The sequence below is a fragment of the Carassius carassius genome, chromosome 27 (genome assembly GCF_963082965.1).
Source record: "Carassius carassius chromosome 27, fCarCar2.1, whole genome shotgun sequence".
Taxonomy (NCBI): Eukaryota; Metazoa; Chordata; class Actinopteri; order Cypriniformes; family Cyprinidae; genus Carassius; species Carassius carassius.
Genome location: NC_081781.1, coordinates 16,072,528 through 16,083,071, shown reverse-complemented (window position 1 = coordinate 16,083,071; position 10,544 = coordinate 16,072,528). Strand labels below are relative to the sequence as shown.

General features: G+C 36.3%; 1 long non-coding RNA gene across 1 annotated transcript; it reads right to left on the bottom strand.

Annotated features, from left to right (window-relative positions):
• LOC132107292 (uncharacterized) lies at nt 1–10,075 on the bottom strand. The gene is made up of 3 exons (XR_009424264.1): nt 9,928–10,075; nt 5,842–5,909; nt 1–379 (listed from the first exon to the last, which is right to left on the bottom strand). It is a non-coding gene; the product is annotated as an uncharacterized LOC132107292 (long non-coding RNA).
• Between the last annotated feature and the right edge of the window lie 469 nt (nt 10,076–10,544).

Here is a 10,544-nt window from a genome sequence, read left to right as displayed (position 1 = left end):
TGTTAATGCATTTTCAATGCCCCTCGGTGTGTGCTGGGGGAGTGGGGGGCACTGCGAGTGCAGTCTTCACACTCACTAGAGGAATTTTACTCTGAAGGGGTCGATGGAGGGGGGTGGCTCCCCAAAGAGAGCCACTCAAGTGAAAAATTAGGTGATTTTTACCAAGCATGGGAGCTGGCTCACCAAGACACACACACGCTCACCCACACAAACCCAGTAGCACGGTGACCACCCACTCCTCTTGTATTTTCTATCCTCTCTTCAGAAAACACTCACAGGTGGACTTGCGAGGGCTGCCATTCTCCTCGCTCGTGCCAGTAACACTGTATGTGGAAATAGCCATCACTCTTCAGGAGACCTGTCAGCTCCTCTTGCAGGCCTGAAAATGGAAGGAAAGAAAAAAACATATTAAAATAATAACAAAGATCATTAACTTTTTATTCAAGGGGCGTTATTTTCTTTGAGTGAGCACTGGTGACAGACAATTTTCAGTTTGATTATTTCTTAGAATTCTGCGATTGACCAAACAAAATCAAGCAATTCAATATTTCTACATATATTGAGTACTAATCTAAATAATTGACTGATTGCATGCAATGTTTTGCTAGTTATAGGTGTAATAACCTTCTGCGGTCTTTTTCTTCTCACATAATAAAATAAACCCAGAACAAAATACCCATTCATTTATTTGATAAACTGTCATGTAATAAGTTGGATAATGTAAAACCACTGTCACAAAATAAACCCTTCAAAGTGTCATAATGCCCTGTCAGGGCTTATTTTAACGATGAATGTGCATTATCTCTTAACCCTTTTGCGTCTAAGGGTGTTTTGGGGCCCTGGAGAAGTTTTGCCATGCCCTGACATTTGTGGGGTTTTTTCAGTATCTTAAAAAAACACCCATTAACAGAAAACAATATATTGATTTAACATTTATAAAACATGTTTTGTGATAGAATGCCTTTATGCGAGGGAGTGACAATGGCCACGAATATTTAGTGATTCACACATGAGAAACAAAAGGCCTCCCATAATGGGCCATCAATATAAATGTGACTGAGGCAGGAAAGAAAGAGTGTGAGGAGAGTAAAATAATGTGGGGTTTTGATTCTTATTTGTATTTATAAAAACATACACAGTGAAGGTTAAGGACACATGATTGAACATACTGATATGAACACTGAGACTTGAACAGTAACACACCTTTGTGCCAAACATTCATAGACCCTAATATAGTGTTAACGATACTTATATATCTTGTAATATGTTATAAAACATTAAACACATCTTAGCGTTGTGAGACATTTAGACAATTAAATTAAAACTACACATATTTCAAAATGTTTCGCTTGATTTCATACATGTAGTCAGGAAAATTAAGTTTAAAAAAAGGTTAAGGAAAAAACTAGGTAAAATGTGTATACATTATGTCACAATAACACAAAAACAACAGATGCAAGTAATCTTAGGCTACTCATCAGAATGATATTCTCCACTGGATCTAGCCGCGTGATGCATCGCGTTGTGTTCTTCTAAAGTAAATTATGTTTTTTTTCCGCTCAGCGCATCTTCTTCCAAAAGTGTGATGAACTTATTTCGTTACGCCGAGGTGATGTTGCCGTTTACATGAGCGCTGTCTCACGTGGATGTTTAGAATTTAAAAAAGCGCTATCGGCTCGTGGGCGTGACCGAATTATAGATATGAGTTGAGAAGGGAAAAACTTGACATCGCGTTGGTTTCATATGGATTACTTTAACAGAGAATATTTGTTTTGGACATGACATAATTCAAGTAAAAGTAAACATTTCAAGCTTTCTATACATGTATTTCTCATGTCTTTGAGGCAGCTATTCACATAGATTCAGGTTGTTTTATTTTTAAGTGTCTGTGAAGAGATGTGACAGAGACTGAGACAGCACGGAGCACACCGTTTATTTTCTTTATTTTACAAAAGCACATTGATTTGTTGTAATTATGAGTATACACAAAAAAGTAGACCCTTTGCTGTTTCAAATTATACCTTATTCTTATCTGTACGATAAAAACTGACAGAGTATTTTTAGTTATTTTCTCGGCCATCAAGAACATATAAGACAGACCGCACCAGTGTGGGCGTCGACCCCAGGGGTTACTATGCACCTGGATGTACAAAGTCATCCCTTTATGCAACTGAATTAGGTCACTAAATTCACCTCAGTGGGATTAGCTGCCAATAATCCATCCACAAATTATAGTTGCATAAAGTGAGTGCAACTTAAAAAAATGCTGCATGATAATTTCATGAAATGCTCCAGGCATTTTTTCACACATATCTATTCATGTCCTTATTTTTTTCCCTCCATTGTCAGTCACTCTATAATTTTTGGTTGCAGTTATGGTGTGAATGGTGACCTCAGTGGTTTTCTAGTTTTCCCTAATGTCACATATGATTTATGAATGTCTTGTTTTTTTTTCTCCATATACTGTAAGTTTCTGTCTCTATTCCTTCCTGTCTCCCACAAATACTGCAATGCTCTTCTCTGCCCAGATGCAGAGGATTGTAATCTATTTACCACTTTGTGGATTCTCCAACTTAATCAGCCAATCAGAGAACAGCTAAATCAGGAACTGGCCAGAACTAGTGCTGTCCACACCCACTCCAGCTGCATCCACCCAAAAGTCAGAGGTCATGACATGAATCTGATTTTATATGTATAATGAGTTTCTTCTGTTGCCCCCATGTGTTCATCCACTGCACCTGCAAAATGTCTCTTTTCTGTCTTTCTTTCACAGTTGACATTCATCGCAGTGACTTTGTTTAGAGGGCCCTGATTTATGCATGTCCTCTATAAGTCACCATCAATTTAGATGCGAAAGATTAAAAGTTAAATAAATATCACTAACTGTGAACCTGTGCTAAAATGCAGAAAAGAAAAGAACATGTACTTTATATATTTATTTTGGTTTTATATATGGGTTTTGAAAAACTTCATTAAACATTTTCAATAAAGGTTTTAATTAAATGACTAAAATGTCATATAGTTTAACTATAAAGTAAAAAGTAATACTCTTTTTACACCAATTATAAATGAGTAATTCATAATATTTTATAGCATTCACTTTGCTGTAAACAGGTCAAATGATCTCATACAGTACATATTGGGTCTTGACACAGTCTTGAATAAGTCCTCTTTAGTAGACTATGTATGAATTCATTTTTTTGAATAATTTACAGTTTTTTACGATTGTTTACACACTAAAATTAAAATTTCCTCACAATTAGCAAAATGTTACTCCAATGAGCAAAACACCTCCACAGATTTGCACAACATTACACACAATGTCTGCTTCACCCTTTTTGCAAAACATTACACACAGTGATTTGTAAAACTCTACACACATTTTCACACCTTAGACACAGATAAGGATTGTGAGGTTACTTCCTTGTAATTACAAAGCACCAGATTGCCAATAGTGTATGATCATTGATGACTGTGTTGGTTAAATGAAAACAAATAACATTTTCACAAATATGTGTATATGTTTTGACTGAAGTGTGTCATTTTGCAAACAATCTAGGAATTTTGCTAATTGATTTTGGTGTTTGGATAATTGTGATTATATTTTGAAAAAAAGAACTCTGTTCTCAAAATTGCGTGTAAACAATTGAAAAAAACTGTAATAGATAGCAGAAAAAATTTGATCAGCTATTCAAAGGTATTCAAAAGACGTCAACGCTGGAATTTAGTTTTGCACCAATTTCTCACATTTTCTGTGCAAACAGTGTCTGAATACTAATGTTTAGTGCATGTAAATATCATTAAACCTTGTTGTTTACATTGCTGAGATAGAGTTAACAGATTTCAGTCTGACTCTTTCTCCTCCTCTCTTTTAACACCATGACTGCGTGTCCAAGTCTGTTCATGTACTCTACTCCAACACATTTCTGATTCAGTCTTTTAGGTTTATAACGAGAGTGTGTTAGAAAAATAGATTAGAGAGAGGCTCAGAGGAGCTGACAAAGCCAACATTAATTATGCAGCTTTCAGAGAGTTTGTTTACTCATATTATTATGGATAATAACATAGTGAGAATGAGCCAGGAGAAAATGGTAAACACGATATTCACAACTCAACCTGAGAAAACTGGAATTTCCTCAGAGATTATACACAAACGCACTCACAATTGCTTTTATGATTAATTGTGTTTTACAAATGAAAATGCTGTTGAATCTGTGCAAACCGCTTCAGGGCAGAAAACACGTCACTGTGGGAAATTGACAGAAAAGACATTAATTATTGAAATGTAAAGACTCACACCTGTTAACTGTGAATATATTCTGGCAATCACACACAAACACACTTGTATGCACTAACAAACGTTGATGCCTGTGAGAACAAGCTCCTTTTTTTAATGGACAGAAAAGGAGAATCAGAGACAGTATTCATCATCCATTTGATCCCTTGTGGGAAAACGTTAATTCTCTGGGACAGGGACTAAAAAAAAAAAAAGCAGCAAAACTGAGCTAATTTTTCTTTTTGTCCTTTATAGGATGGCCAATTCTTTCTTCTCCCTGCCTTGTACAAATTGGACTACTGTGGACTTTTTCTCCTCAGAGCGAGATGTAGGATGCAGCGAGGCTGGGATCTCAATCGGGCATTGATGTGAACAAAGTTAATCCCTCATTGGTGCCGATGTGACCCGAAGAAATCGGCTTAAAGTGGCTCCGTTAAACTGGACAGTCCTGCCATTCAAAGGCGGCACCATTCCCCTTCTCTTTCCTCTCGTCTTCTCTCTCCCTCCTCTCTGCCACCCACACACACCAGCAGTAGTGGAGCATTAAGACAAATACATTCATAACCCTGTTTTATTAAAGACTTGGGGCCTCTGGGTGTTGTGTAGGGGCCCTGAGGGGCTGCAGCGACAGCGGGGCGATTAGGGTAAGCCTTCCCATGAGGAACATGAACACGACACAGCAGCTACTGGGCCCTGAGATGTCCGTTCCCCTCCCACCTCGAAACCTAATCCTCTATTTCATGCACATTAGTGCTGTGTAAACGCTCCCCCAGGCTACCTTTACAGTGAGCTTCACTTTAGAAGAGAGATGCGCTGCTAAAGATGCTGAGAAGCAGTAATGCTCAGACATATTTTTTTCACAGGCACAAGAAAGTGATGGGAAATGTATAAAAACTCCTTTAGACATTTATTGCTCTCAATGAGTATTAGATGACACCAAAAGTAATCGGCATGTTATTAAATATCAGATGATAACCTTTATGGTGTTAATTTATGTATACCTAATTTAAAGATTTACTTTAGGAGAGTGACAAACGTAAGAACGGGGAATGAGAATGCAAAAAAAAAAATAAAAATACACGACTGAAATGCTGCGGATATATTGTCCATCTCTGATTGCTTAAAAATACATAAAAATGAAATAAAATATTAAATTGTCACATTTCTGACACGGTAATCATAGTGCAAAAAAATAAGTTCATCATACTTCCCTGATTTATTCATGTTTTCATAATAAATGTTTTGAACATTTGTTCTCACTTTTTATTTGAACAGTCTAGTGGTTAATTTCTTCACTGCTGATTCATATTAAGGGCATGCAGAATAAGGCCTGGTCTTTGTTTTATTTGTGTTCAAGCCTCTATATGTCTGTGTAAGAAAGGCCTGTTTCTGATCAGTGTGCTTGAAAGTAATGTGTGGGCTTGTGTGATGTGTCCCGGATCATTAACTGTTTTGGCACGTACTGTATGTGTTAGGGAGCTTGGCACTCTATAGTAAACAGTGACTGTGTGATTTTCAATGTATATGTCAGCATTTAAGTTTTAAATACATGTGTGTGCACTTACTGCTGTTTTGTTGTGGTCTGGAGATGCTCTTGAAGTTCAGGCTTTTGTGTTGTTGCTTTTTTTAGTGTCTGAGGGTTAGAAAAAAAAATGTTGGAATCACATTTGATGACACAAAAGGCAAACCCTCTTTGAAAGCCACTTAGAGGTGCAAAAAAACAAGAACCACAGTGAAAAGAAAAAGTCCACAGTTTCTCTGATTTATGCTTCTCATCACTGTGAGAAGAAACAGTGACAATCAGCACTTTGTGGTATCAGCAGCAAAACCAATGTATATACATACACGCACACTCAAAAAAGATACAAAGGGAAGTAAAGCTTCAAAAGGTACTAACTAGCCTTTTAAATGTTATTTAAACTCGAAAATGTAAATGACAATTGGAAATGCATGAATTTAACCGCATTAGAAATTCAAACTAACTAAAAAAAAAAAAAGTTATTCACAGTTAAAATTGTTAATGAAATACAAGGGGGAAAAAAAAGGAAATAATGAGATCTTTCTTTGGACTTATACAATATCAATATATATATATATATATATATATATATATATATATATATATATATATATATATATATATATATATATTGCAAATGAAAATACACAGTGCATTAGAAAACAAAATGTCAACTGATGAATGAACAAATAATAATAATTAAAAAAATACTATATTGTTTTTTTTTCTAAAAACACATTCATTGAAATGTTTTGTTAGAAAAGTGTGCTTGTGCTATCTTCCCATTCCATTATCTAATTCAATGGCATTCATATATTTTAATGTCCAGATACTTTTGGAGCCACTGTATACCACAAAATTGTCAACTGTCATTTTTATCAATATGAGTGCGGCAACTGTTTTTATGCACACAGAATTCTCATCTTGAATTAGTTCACTCTGTTCAGCTGAACTGACAGTGATCTGATGCCTGGCCAGCTTCCAGCTGTATGTGTGTATATCAGCAACAGAAGAAGAATGAGAGATCAGAGAGATAGTGAATGTGAGAGTGTTCAGCCTGAGGCAGCGTGCCATAAAGTGAGATTAGCTGTCATAATCTGCTGAAGCATGTGTGTGTGTGTGTGTGTCTTTGTGGTGTGTGGCGGAGAGGTGAGTTCTATGGCCTCTGCTTGCTCACCCAGACAAATGTCAAATCTCAATTTACCCTAGACCATAAAAGCAAACAAACAAACAACAACAAAAAAACCTGCCAGTAGATCACACAAAAGCAACATGTGAGGCTCACTGTCTGAACTGTTTTATCCCAGAGATCAGTTCCCCTTTGTCCATGTGCTGTGAAATAAATCACACTCAAAATCCAAAAATGAATTCAATGGCAACAGTGAAGCAAAGGACTTGTTCTTATATCACAGACACCAGGCACTTTATGTTTCATGACTGATTGATACCAGCGATGAATGCTGTGTGGGTTTCTGTGTGGGTCTACTGTCAGGGCTTCCATTATATTAAAATTAGAGGCCTGTTTATCTAATTACAACAGTACTATACTGTAAATAGGTTCACATCCCATTTATCTCTCCGTTCTCACACTCAGAGAGACAATAATTTGCATAAGACTCACAAGAATATAAAAATAAAGAAGGAATCACTCTAGCAAATGCACACAGTCTTCCCAGACAAAATGTAAACACTTGTGCCAAAGACATACTTTGAGAAAGCTGACAACATTAGATTGCTTTAGAGTATATGGGGGCTGGCAAAAAAGACTATAAGGATGAACAGATTGGGAGGTCAAGAGAGAAAGAGAAAGGGAAAGACTCTTGACCCTGACGTGGGGGTGTTAGGAGGGTAATTAAACATAATGAAAAGAAAAAGAGAGACTTAGAAAGCATTAAAGGGAGACAGGCCTACAAGTAAAGTATACAAGTCCATAAATTATTTCCTTAAGATGTTTTTTCCCCCTCCACAAAACAATTAAATGCAATGAATAAGTACTTAAATATAGTTCTCTACCCCTAGTAAACATAATGTATTTTTTATTCACTGTATTGTCAACTATTCACTTAAGGGTTATCTCAAAAGACAGATGACAGTGAAGGGACACAAAGTTATTGCGTGGCACATATTGCCCCCTATCGGTACATATGAGGAATAAATAATGCTAATGAATAAAGCAATGTGGTAACTGGAGAAGCGTTAGTTTCTCAGAAAAGCTGATTGAAATATTCCATATAATTTCCATATCCCATTATAGACACATATACTGAGTTTATCTGGTAGTATTTGTCCAGCTTGATAAAACAGATGACACTTTTTGTTTAATCAAATCAGTTATACTCAACAACATTTTGTTTCAATTAATACATCTAACAAATAATGATAAATTAGAATAGCCTACTGCATTAAGTAGGCTAATGACAGTAATGAACGTGGTCCATATAATCGGCTACAAGCTTAAACATCTGTAATTAACCCTTCACACAAAGTTGTATGTTAAGCCAGATATTATGTCGGAAAGATGAGTCGTGGAGGATGTAACCTATAGAGAGGACCTGCCGCGTTCACAATGCAGCTTTTGTCACCTCAACAATCCTCCTCAGTTTAACCACTAATGAATGCGCTTTGTACATAATATACCTTTGTTTTCGAGTAGCATCTCGAATGAACTGTCTCCAAAGATAGGATAGGCTACTGTTGAATTAGGCAGTTTGAGACCAGCATGTTTTGGCGATTAAACAACATAGCATAATATAAAACGCGATTAATGAGAAAGACGCTTCGGATGAGTGGAACTTCCGGTGTTCTGGAATGTAACTAAATGTCTAAAAATGCTGCTTCTTTGTAGTACCTCCAACTAACCGTAAATTAATGTTTAATTGTGTTTTTAATGGCTGTTTTTTAAAGCTAGCCCTGACATAGCCTACATGAATAAGTCTTAATCATAGGGATAAAAAAAATGCCATCATAAAATGATGGCATAATTGAGAGCAGACAGGAAAAACTTATGTTTGGGTATTTACAAGATTTCTGTGGGAGCTGGTGAATGTACTCTGATGTTGAATGAAGCAACTAAGAGACATTTTCAGTTCATTGTGCTGTCAAGTAGGACTATTCATGTAAGCCCAGAAAAAACAAGGTAGGCTAATTGCAACTTTTTTATCTTACAACATGATTACCAGCATGTGAATACACACTTCCCTACATAGTAGGTGACAGTGTGTGAAAAGACTGAAAAGAGCAGATTTTACAGCATTCATAAAACAGTAGGTGGATGACCGACCTATACTACTGTACATCTGCTGAAATTCTGAAAGAGTGTGCATCTGATGGACACTTTACTATCCTATTTGAGGCTATGGGAGAGGAGTTGTGAGTGGCAACGAAGTGATAAGTAACATGACAAATGTTTTTTTTTTCTCATTTGTAAGTTGCTTTGGATAAAATCGTCTGCTAAATGACTAAAATGTAAATGTAGTAAGCCCAGATTGTATTCAAATTCATGTGGATTCAATTGGGCCTATAAAAAACAAAACAAAAAAAAACATACAATTTTGAATGCATGCCACAATTGATTTGTGACAATGTTTTCCTTACCATTTTTAATCTCACACTTACACTTTCATTTTTACTTTTGCCCTTGACTATATAAACTTTATATATTTACTTATAATTCAGTTTTATTGATTATTTTATGATTGTTTTTGAGATAATTTTTTCTATCTGTTCCCTGCTAGCCTCAAGCATTCCCTCCTAAATATCAGCATTTATCATTTTTTTATTTTTATTAAATGGAATATGTCATATCCACATCCAGTTCACAACTCTCTAAAAGTACATCAATTATCTCATTAATCTCAAGAATTTTAGTAGAAACTAATGAGACAAAGTCTCATGAGCTACAAAAGGGAAACATTTTTAACAATAAGCCTTCCATGCTGTAAAATGCATGCACAACAACATTGATGTCCCTTATCTTCTTGACCAGAGAAACCCTTTGGGATTCCACCCCTTCTTTCTTTTCCTTTTCTCATTACAGAGATAAGTCTATACTGCCATGCTATCCCATAATAGCCATGCCTTTTTGGTGTCTGTCTCCTTTGGATACTTTTCTGCATGTCGTTTAAAACTTTACCTTTGAACAATCCTTCACGTCTCGCCTGTCACATCTGACAGGTCACTCACAGGATAGCAGTGCTATTCATTAGAAAAAAGACAGCTCATTGCACTCCCTCCATCCAGTGGCCTCACAGCCGTCTGGTCGCTGTGGAGACGAGGAGACAGTGAGAGATGGTCTGGTCTGAAGTGCCAGAGATGGGTGACGTACAACAGCTACAAACAACACACCCAAGAGAGAAGATAAGAGAAGACCGCTCATTAACATGCTCTCGCTCACACACACAAATAAACACATTGGCACATTCAAGGCATGGCGATAATGTCCAAACATGCTCGTTGCTCGTTAGCATTATTATGCAAATTATTCATTTGCACATGCACAGAAATGTACAAAAACAAACATTTTCAAAGTTCCTAATGAAAGTGCATGGATTTTCATTTTTTTGTCCTACTTCCTACTTGGCCACATGCATTTTTTTAGCATATAGTCTTTATATTTTTCATTCATACTTCTTCCTTTCTCCTTTCTTACAATCCTAAGCTCCAGTTTTCCTCCTTTTTTATTTGGTTACCTCACAATTCTTCAGAAATCCATCTGCTGCAGATTCATATCTCTGATCTGATTGAATCGTT